Source organism: Lithobates pipiens, unplaced genomic scaffold, assembly GCF_037356315.1.
Source record: "Lithobates pipiens isolate NorthernLeopardFrog02 unplaced genomic scaffold, aLitPip1_a1.2 Scaffold_28, whole genome shotgun sequence".
Lineage (NCBI taxonomy): Eukaryota > Metazoa > Chordata > Amphibia > Anura > Ranidae > Lithobates > Lithobates pipiens.
In genome coordinates, this window is record NW_027507789.1 from 131,223,519 (window position 1) to 131,234,643 (window position 11,125).

The window sequence follows — 11,125 nt, forward strand, 5'->3', positions numbered from 1 at the left end:
CGGGCCATAATCCTTCCACTAAATCAAGAATAGCCTCCACCTCGTATTCTTCGCTACCCTCAACTAAGATGGGTTCAGACGGTCTGGTTCCTCTATTTGGGAAGGGATCAGGCACCGAGGGTTTTAATAGGAACACATGAAAAACTGGGTGTATTTTCATTGAGTCAGGTAAGAACAACTCATAAGACACTTCATTGATCCTCCTCTTCACAGGGAAGGGTCCCAAGAACTTGGGTGCAAGCTTCCTTGACAAACAGGCTAACTTAAGATTAGTCGTAGAAAGCCATACCTGGTCCCCAATTTGAAGGTTTAACTCTCCTCTTCTCTTCCGATCGAAAGCTTTCTTACTGTCTGCCTGGGCCTTGGCTACCACCTCTTGCAATACCCGGTTGGTATGGCTGAGGAATGTCACTGTGTCCTGGACTGCCAGAACTGGAGATTCTGGAAGAAAATCAGGGAGAAATGATAAGTGAAACCCGTAATTGGCAAAAAACGGGGACTGTCCTGTGGCCGAATGACTGGCATTGTTATATGCAAATTCTGCTAGGGGCAGCAGGGACACCCAGTCATCCTGTACAAAGGACGTGAAACATCTGATGTATTGTTCAAGAGTCTGATTTGTTCATTCTGTCTGCCCATTAGTCTGGGGGTGATAAGCTGATGACAGAGCTAGCTCAATAATCAAGCTCTCACACAGGGCCCTCCAGTGAGGCTCGGAACGAACAAAAGAGAAACAAAATAGTGCAGGGCCGGGCATGACTATGTGGAATAGGGAGACAACAAAGGGTTAAAAGTGTGAGAGGTCTTAAGGGGGAGGATTTAAGACATAAAGGAATCTGAGGGGGAGGAGAGTTTATTTAAAGGGGAGGCGGGGACTTCCGGGCACAGTCAGTGAGAGAGACAGAAGGAGGCCGTTTTACACGTGCTGCTCCTCTGTCAGTGCTACAAGGAGGTCGCTTTTATCACGGCGCGATGGCGGGCTGCAGCGTCCAGCGGGGGGACAGAGTGGCGTCTAGGCGGCGGTGCGGTATGGGGATCGTGCGGAGGGGGCAGCGCCACGGAGGGAGGGTCGTTTCTGCGCTCGGAGGCCCGGTACACTAGGCGTTTCTCGCCCCTGCTCCTCTCCCCAGCGACGAGCAGCGCCACATCGGTGCCCCCCCCCCCTTTTTTTTTAGCGGTCCGCCGACCCCACCGGCGGGGAGCACATGGGGGTTTAGCCCCCATGAGGTGCAGAACGATCCTTGTCACTGGGGGAGCGAGGGGGGTGGGGCTGTGGGCTGTAATGGCGCCCGTTCCCTGGCAGCATGCGCAGGCCGGTGGAGATTGCGTCCCCCCCCCCCTTCAACAGTGCCAGCCAGGGGGGAGAGCCAGCGGGGGAGGTGCTGGGTTACCCTGCAGCTCCACGGGGCCTGTGGGAAGCGCGGAATGGAGGAGGACAGCGGGGCGGCCCACCTGGCGATAGGCAAGCGTGGGGCTTGTGCTGCGGTGGACGGATCCGCCGAAGGGGTGAGGCCCACTGTGCAGCTGGGAATCTACGGCCCCCAGGCCTGCTGCACCTGGGAGGCTGCTTCCACCTATGGGCCCAGCTCATGAGGTGAGGTCGGGGGAGGAACGGTCCAGTTTGGAGGAAGAGGAGCAGCCTTGGGATCTCGCATCGTTGGAGTGGCAGGAGCAGCGGCTGTGGGGCCCTACCCGTCAGCTAGGTAAGATGGTCCATTGTCTCACGTCGAGTTTATTGATGCTCTTTGTCTGTTGCTGGAAGTGGGGAAATGGGGGTGCTATGCTGCGGGCACGTACGGATGCGGCAGTTGTCCCCGGGGCGTCGGGCATTTTCGCCTGGCACTTTTGGGACGGTGGGGAAACTGGGCAGTTGTTGGGGGGTTGGGAGGACCTGTTTGGGGGCCCCCGCGGGTAACCCCATGGGTTGCCGGGAGGAAAAAGAGCAGATAGGCTCCCCCCCCTCGGCCTTGACAAGGCCCCCTGCCCAGCGTCCGGGTGGGCAGGCTGGTGCAATGTGCGGGGTGCAGGGGGGGCCCGGGCGGGTTGTGTTTGCAGAGGCCACGTAGGGGGTTTCCATATGCTCCGAGGGGCTGTTGGGAGCCCATTTACAGCGGGGATTCGGATCCAGCACGGTGGGGGTGAGTATGGGGAGTTCTTCTCTTGCTGCACCTTGGAGATTGTGGGTCGTTGTGCCTTGGCTGCAGGCGTTGGCTATGTTGCCGAGCGAGCGGTCAAGGGACAACAGGCACGTTGCTCGGCTCTTGCCGGTTACACTGCGGCCAATGGGGGGGGGCACATTAGGTTTCGGAGGGGGTCCGCTGGGCTGCAGTATGGTACTTCCTTTAAACAGGGAGGGGGTGGTTCGTCGATCTCTCTGGTGGGATGGCGGGATATCGGCCTATGTGGGCGCTTGGGGTTTTAGACGTGGGGCCCCCCGAGGCAGTTTTTTCTTCAAGGGGGTGGGGGCTGGGGAGACACCCGCCTCGGTGTTTATATGGGAGCTACGGTGGACTGGGGGGTTACGGCTGTCCTGGGCAGGAGGGCATCTGCTGTGGGGGGTTCTTATCCCCTGTCCCGGTGTTTTCAGGGAAGTTGCCTGTGTCGAGGAGTTTGCGAACAAGGGGGATGGTGACGGTGGGGAGAGGGGGGAAGTATGCAACCTTTTCCAACATAGGTACCCTGATTGGGGGGGCGGCTAGGCTGTTGGCTGATGGGTGTGTAGAAGATTTCTTGGGCTGCCGTGTTCCCTGGCGGGGGTGCCGTTTATGGTGCAGTATTTACGGTCTGCTCCGAAACAAAATCTGGGGGGGTTTTTCGGTATAAATGGAGAGGGTGGGGCATGGGGGAGGGCCCTGGTTATGATAATAATAAAAAAAAAAAAAAAAAAAGAAGGAAATAATATGGTGGGAGTTGGTTTGTTCACCAATGGGAGTGGTCCCTGAGGAGGAATCAAAGGAGGTTCGTCTTATGCCCCAATTCTCGTTTCCCAGCTGGGATTCGGTTGCTGTGGGGAGGGACCCCGAAGCTGGTACAGCGTCTGATTCTTCCTTGACGTTGCTGACAGATAGGTTAGCGCTATGAGAAAGGAACATTTGGGGCTTAGCCTGACATCAAGGTAGTTTTTCATTGTTCTTCGGGGATGCTGGGGCAAGGGACCGTTGCAGGAATGGAGGTCTGGCCAGGGGTTGCTCCAGGCCTTGCAAGCAGTTTCATATGTTAGTCACGGTGGAGTGGGTGGTTAAGAATATGTTGGGCCTGTTTCCGTCGTCCGCTATTGGATGCCTTTCTGGGTGTGGGGATACCGACCTCGAAAGGGGGGTGCGATTCTCCTGTCTATGTTACGGCACTTTGCAGGTGGGTTCGGCATGCCATGGGTGGCGGTTATATATACTGAGGGCTCGTGGGTGGATATTAATTTTCTGGGGCATCAGGGTTGCCCCGGATCCTCGAGTGTAGGTGGTCGGGATTGAGATTCGGGTATGTCGGGTCAGCGGGGTTTGATTGGGGTTATTTGTCTTTACTGGGCGTGTTTTACTTTTGCAGGTCGCAGCAGTCCGCGTGCAGGGATTTCTGCCGACGGCTGTCGGTGGCAACAGCTAGGGTGCAGACCAGGCCCGATTTATAAGGTTTTTCTACGGAATACGAAGGGGACCGGACTGTTGGGCGCGCGTGTTGGAGGAGTATCAGGGGTGGTCGATTTGGGCTGGACCTGGGAGTAAGCTGATATTGATTGGTTTGCAGGGGCCTGGCTATGGAGTTGTGGGGGAGCCGTGTAGGAACTTGAAGAGTGGGTGGCAGTTTGACACTGTGTGCGGTACGGGTTGTCTACCGCATACCCACGTCCTAACAGATAGTGGTACGGTTGCTGCACCATTTTCGTATGGGCATTGCATACAGTTGACCACTGTTATGTATGCTGCACGCCTCCTAGGAAGTGTCCATACTCTGTTGGATTTCCTGTCTCGGTTTTCGTGGGCCGAGTTCGGGAGGTAGCTCCATCTGCAGAGAAGGAGGGGTCCCCGGGGGTGAGTGGGTCGGCCGGGTGGCTTGCAACACGGTAAGGAATGAATGGATGGTTTTTTGTATGGCTTGCTGGGGGCTGTGTTGGTTGGGTCGGAGGTCAGAAGGTGGGTGCGGTATTTCCTTCCATGCACATGTGGGTATGGGGGGGCGGTGTCCGCCGTTAGGCGGCAAATGGCTGGTTTGGCTTTGTTCATCCACTCTCGGGGGCCAGATGGACGTCGCGGAGGGAGTGTTGGGAGCCACACGCGTTTACAGGGCTTCGGAGGGGTCACATGCATGCGGACCCTTGATTGCCAATTGTTTTGCGTTCTTTGGGACATGGGGGCCATTGGGGTTCCATGTGTTCCTTGACTTAAGGGATACATTTTATACAGCTGTTTTACATAGCGTTTTTGGCGCCATTCGAGTGGGGGGGGGGGGGGGTGTTGGTGGGCCCCTACAGGCGGAATAAAGGGTTTTTTTTTTACGGCTCTAGATGTGGATATCAGGGGAGGGTAGTGTGGTTACGTTTGTGCGGGTCTAGGTCAGACCGGAGGGAAAGGGGGAGTGTGCAGCTGTGTACATTGCCTGGTTCCCAGGTTTGCCCTGGGAGGGTGGTGATGGACTCTTTGAGTGTTCAGTTTGTAGGGGGGTGGGCCATTCTAGTTGCGCAAGGGGGGTTCCGGAGTATCCACGTTCCAGTCGTGGTGGTTTATCGGAAAAGCCTTAGGGCAGTGGGGTTGGACTGTATGGGCGACCACAGGGGTGCCAGGGGTGGGGCTGACTGAGGTGGCGGTAATGAGGATTGCACGGTGAGAAGCATATTGTTACACACTTGGGAGTGGGCATGGTACGGGGTTGGAGGTAGCTATCTAATAGTTGGCTTTGCTTTAGTTGTGGAATGTGTTCTATGTTGGTGTTACCCTGGTTTTGTCCATTCAGTCCTTTCAGATGAAGTGCAAATCTGCCTTGTCTGGATATAGGGGCATCTCTATGTCTGTGGGTGTTACCTTTGTTTGTCGTGCTGTCCTTTCAGATGAAGTGCACATACGCCTTGTCTGGATGTGGGGGCATCCCTATGTCTGTTGGTACTACCCTTGTTTGTCATACTGCCCTTTCAGATGCAGTGCACATACGCCTGGTCTGGTTATGGCGGCGTCCCTATGTCTGTTGGTGCTTCCCCTTTGTGTGTCGCTCTGTCCTTTCAGATAAAGTGCGCATACGCCTTGTCTGGATATGGCGGCATCCCTATGTCTGTTGGTACTACCCTTGTTTGTCATACTGCCCTTTCAGATGCAGTGCACATACGCCTGGTCTGGTTATGGCGGCGTCCCTATGTCTGTTGGTGCTACCCCTTTGTGTGTCGCTCTGTCCTTTCAGATGAAGTGCGCATACGCCTTGTCTGGATATGGCGGCATCCCTAGGTCTGTTGGGGCTACCCCTTTGTTTGTCGTTCTGTCCTTTCAGATGAAGTGCGCATACGCCTTGTCTGGTCATGGGGGCATCCCTGTGTCTTTGGTGATACCCTTGTTTGTTGTTCTGTCCTTTCGGATGAAGTGCGCATAAGCCTTGTCTGGATATTGAGGCATCCCTAGGTTGTTGGGGGGCCAGGTAGGCGGAGGATAGATCAGATAACAGGCGGCTGGGCGTTTCTCGGGAGGAGGTGTGTATCCACTGGATGGGGACCCCTGGGATGGTGTGGAACAGGGTGGTACCGGAGGTGCAACATTAAGCTTGGCTCGGTCAGGCAACTGGACGTTCTGGTTCTCCGGGTGGGAGAGGAGGTTTAGGGGTCAGTCTCATCGGGGGGGTACGCTCGGCTGTTAAGTCAGAAGGTGGCACTCCGCTCAACCTTTCTCTGCCGGGTTCATGGGTGGTCCGACATTGTTGCCCGGACTACAAGATTTGGGCATTATCAGTGGCAAAGTATAATAAAGCCTGTATGTGGTGTAAAAGGTTGTGGGTGAGTGGTTTCATGTAAGGGGGTTTGGGCTGTTATACACATGGAGTTGGAGCCTAAGGTGGGGTATGTTTTCTGGGGGGCGAGGGGATTCACCTCTCAGCTGGGGGTATTGACCGGTGGGCGCTGGGTCTTTAGGAGGAGATTCAGCGGGCCCTGCGGGTGTGGAGGGGCCCTCAAGGGTAAGGGGTTATCCTTGCGGGCTGTGGCGGTGTCTTTGGTCTTTGATGGTGGCAAAATCATACGTGATGGAAGTGGTGGGGGGATCATCGGTAGTATGTGCCCCTCTGGTTTATTCCAGTAGAACGGTGTCTGCTGGAATACGGTAATGGTTGCACTGCGGGAAGGGGGTTGTCTCCAAACTGATCATTCGGCTGGAGGCCTGTTATGGTGAAAAAGGTCCCGCAGTGTAGTGGTGGAAAGTGTTAAGTTTCGGGTACCATCATAGACCAATAGACTGTGATTTAAAAAGTTGTCGTTACAAAGGTTATATGATAAAATTGGAAAATATTTAATAGTTGGTTAATAATAAAAAGGCTGCTATGGCCATTTTTATACTCCAAACTCCTGTGTGGTCTCATTATTTTATGGGGGTAAAAGAAAAGGGGTTGGGGTAGTATGTGTGGTCCAAGGACAGTAAAAGAAGGTTGGGGATATCTAGACTACACTAGTCAAGAACCGAGATGTAAATTGCACCCCCCTGTCCGATACTATATTAACTGGCACCCCATGCAACCTAATGATCTCCTTGATGAAAATACAGGCCGTGAAGCAGATGGGGTGCCCTTTAAAGGTAAGAAATGTGCATCCCTCAGAACACGAAAGCTCGACTATAAAGTCCATGGTGATCATTCTCCAAGGCCGATCAGGTGCATAAAGAGGTTTATTTTTGCCTTGTTTTGGATGCAAACAGGACAAGACCTGACATATTTCTTGCAGAATTCCTTTAAATCAAGCCACCAAAAAGTGCATTGCACAAGTTCCAAGGTTTTGCAAGCCCCAAAATGTCCTGCTAATGGATGGTCATGGAGAAGGGCTAAGACTCTAACTTGGATAATTTCGGGAACAAAAACTTGGCTCCCTTTCCAAAAAAGGCCTTCTCTGGACGTCAAAGTAATTCCTGGAGGTTTTGGTGAGTTTACAGATGCTTTTCTGATCCCTGAAAGCAGATCTGGTTGCACAAGCAAGAAGTTGCTCACAGGTAAGATGGTGTCGGGAGCAGAGGTGTCTCTAGGACAATCATACATACGTGAGAGCGCGTCTGGTTTCACATTCTTTGACCCAGGACGATGCATAATATGAAAGCGGAATCGAGAGAAAAACAAGGCCCAATGAGCCTGCCGGGGCTTCAGTTGCTTGGCTGCTCTTAAATATTCGAGGTTCTTGTAGTCTGTGTAAATTAACACTGGACGAACCGCGCCCTCCAACAAATACCTCCACTCCTCTAATGCTGTTTTAATGGCAAGTAGCTCTCGGTCACCGAAATCATAGTTTCTCTCTGCAGGAGAGATTTTTCGGGAGAAGAACCCTACGGGGTGCATCAAGTCATTGCTGCGTTGTCGTTGAGACACGACTGCTCCCACCGCTACTTTGGAAGCATCAACTTCTAAGATGTACAGAAGTGAAGGATCAGGGTGGCTGAGGATGTGAGCAGAAGTAAAAAGACATGTACGGAGCTGTATTAAAAAGGAAGCACAGGACATACATGATAGGGTGCATGGAAATTAATGGGCTAGAGAAAAGGCAGCTTGGGGGTGGTTTGGGATGCAGGCGTACTTACCCCATTGGTGGATGGTCACAAGGGGGGGAGGAGTGTGGTTCCTTCTTCCATATGCCAGGGTGGGGAAAGTCAGCAGTTGTGGGTCAGCAAGCGAGGAGAGACGTTGTGTCCTGCAATCAGATAGAGAGAGGTTAGTTAGGATGAGTGGGTTGCATGATCTTTGGGCGCAGCTTAGGGAAGCAGCGGAGGCTCATGGCACGGAGTGGCTTCAGGGCTAGATTGCTGCCACGCTGCAGGGGGTAGGACAGGGTCCTTCCACAGCAGGGCCTGTCCAGATGCGTGCTCGGAGGTCCAGACCCCCGGAGCGCCTGAGCCCAGACAATACCCCCAGGACTCAACGCTGTTATGGGAGCCCCAGCTGGGCCCCTTCATGTCCCCCCCACCGAGCGGACACCCCGGGCACCGAGCGGGGGCCTGGAAGGAATCCCCGTCCACGGCAAAGTCCCAGGGGGGGGGCGGTCCGCCGGGGGAGAAGCAGACAAGTGGGCACCAGTGCGGGAGTTGAGGCAGCTGGGGGCTTACCTCGTGGAGTCTCCATTTTGGCTGCTGGCAGTGTCCGGGATCGCGCCAGTGATTCGCGTCGGTCGGGAGGCTCCGCCTCCAGGCTCAGTGTGGGTCCTGGGAGGGCTGGCCGTCAGAATGCCTGTGCGGTGGCTGGGAGTGAGGCGCGGCTTGATGACATCATCGTTCCGGCGCCACTTTCAAATCCTGGATGGAGCCCTCAGAGGGAAGACAGCTTTTCTCCAGTGCCCAGCGCTGCAGTGCCCAGGGGGAGAGGAGGACCTGAAGGACATCAGCTGTTACAACGATCGGTGGACCGGGCTGGCAGCAGCAGTGAGGAAGGAGAACTGTCTGAAGATCACCAGGAGGCTTCAGGAGTGTCCGGTGGTGCGGCTGGAGGTTCCTATCTCCTGGGACAGCCTGGTGAGTGCTCACACTCTGTATTGTCTTGCGGGGTGGGGAGGTTGTAGGGGGGGAGCGGGGTTGTATTGGGGGGAGGGGGAGGTTGTGGGGGGGAGGGGGGTAGGGGGGGACAGTGCTCTGTCCGGGCAGGGGAAGGGTCTCAGGGGTTGTGGGAGTCCCTCAGGGAGCTGCTACGGCAATTGGACGGGGGGGATGTGAGACCCCCAGCTCCGGTGACGCCGTGGGTTCTTCCGCCCGTGGTGAGAGGGGGGACGTCCGGTGGGGGGGAGACGCGCAGAAGGTGTTGGTGACCGCGGAGACGCAGACGGAAAAGGATGCCGGGGGAACCAAGACTGGATCAGAGGCGGGAGACAAGGACTTGGACAAGGTGCGTTTAGCGGACGCAGCGTGTTGTGAGGTATACGTGTGTTTTGAGGGCCCTTTAGGGGCTCATTTGAAGGAGGTTCGGGAAAAGATTTGGAAGGACGAGTTTGTGGAAATTTTTTCCCTGCTCCCCTTGGAGAAATTTAATTTAGATCGGGTGAAGCCGGATGAGAGTAAAAAGGATGAGGAAGAGAAGAGGAGGTATAGATTAATCCCACGCACATTTGCAAACTGGTTGCAAGCGTTTGCGATTTTTGCAAGTGTGATCGGGGAAAAGGCCCCGGAAAATTGCTCTGCACTGTTTTGCTATCTTGAGGCGATCAGTGAGGCTCATAGGGTTTATGGGGGCTTGGCGTGACTTCGGTATGACGAACAGTTTCGTCAGCGGAAGGCGGTTCGCCCCTCCATCAGATGGGATCACAAAGACATTAGTCTTTGGATGAAGTTGATGACATCTTCGAGAGGGACGGGTCAGTTTTTTCCAGGGGGGGAGCGGCGGCACTTCCTCCGCGGGATCGCCGGCCCCTAAAAAGAAAGGGGTCTGCTGGCAGTTCAATGAAGGAACGTGCCGTTTTGGGACATCATGCAGGTACAAGCACGAGTGCTCAGGCTGTAGCGGGAGCCACCCCTTCCTGTGATGCTTTAAGCAGGGCAAGGGTCGACCAGGGGACAATGCTGGAAAAAGGGATGACGCCGGTGAGTCTGGTAAGGATGCTTCCTTTTCTAAGTAGGTATCCGGACAGGGCGGCGGCGCAGTTCTTGGAGGTTGGCTTTAGGGAAGGGTTTAGGATTCCGAGTACGGTGCAGGAGGTGCCACGATCTCGGATAATTTGAGGTCGGCCCGTCTCCATCAGGAGGTGGTGTCGGCCAAATTGGCCAAGGAGGTGGCGTTAGGGCGGATGGCGGGCCCATTCGTGGATCCTCCGCTGCCGGGTTTAGTTGTTTCCCCGTTGGGTGTTGTTCCGAAAAAGGAACCGGGTCAGTACAGGATGATTCATCATCTGTCCTACCCTAAGGGCGGCTCAGTCAATGATGGTATTGACCCGCAGGCATGTGCGGTTACCTATACATCATTTGATGCGGCAGTAGCGTGGGTTAGGAAATATGGTAGGGGCTCGCTTATGGCGAAAACCGATGTGGAGTCGGCTTTTCGGTTGTTGCCGGTACACCCCAAGAGCATGTGTTTGTTGGGTTGTTGTTGGCAGGGGGCGTACTTCGTGGACAAGTGTCTCCCGATGGGATGTTCCATTTCCTGTGCATATTTTGAGCAGTTCAGCTCATTTTTTGAATGGGCGGTTACGGAGGTTGCGGGGGTGAGTTCTATTATCCACTATTTGGATGATTTTTTATGCATAGGCCCCCCGGATTCTCGTTGTTGCGGCATTTTGCTCGGGACAGTTCAGCATTTAGCAAACAGATTTGGGATCCCCTTGGCGGCAGATAAGACAGAAGGCCCAAAATCGGACTTGATTTTCCAGGGGATCACGATTGATTCGGTGGCAATGGAGTGTAGATTGCCGGAGGATAAATTGGTGGCATTGAGACAGGAGGTGAGTATGGCCAGTGGCAAGCGTAAGCTTTGCTTGAAGGAAGTGCAGTCCTTGCTTGGCAAATTGAATTTTGCTTGCAGGATTATCCCTATGGGGCGCATTTTCTGTAGACGATTGGCGGCTGCCACGGCGGGGGTGCGCATGCCAAATCACTTTGTGAGATTGACGAGGGAGTTACAGGAAGACTTGAAGATTTGGGATTCCTTTCTGGCGGAATTCAATGGGAGGGCCATTTGGCAGGTTGGGTTGGTCGGCAATGCGGATCTGGTCTTGTTCACGGACGCGGCTGGATCAGGTGGATATGGCACTTACTGTCAGGGTAGGTGAAGCGCGGGTCCGTGGCCGGAGAGTTGGAGGGAGGCGGGTTTCCTCAAAAACTTAGTCTTGCTGGAATTATTCCCCATCGTTTTAGCTGTTGAGTTGTGGGGGGATGTCTTTGAGAACAGGAAGGTGCGATTCAATTGCGACAACATGGGGGTGGTGATGGCCATTAATAACATCTCGGCCTCTTCTCCCCCAGTGATAAGATTGTTGCGGCGCTTGGTG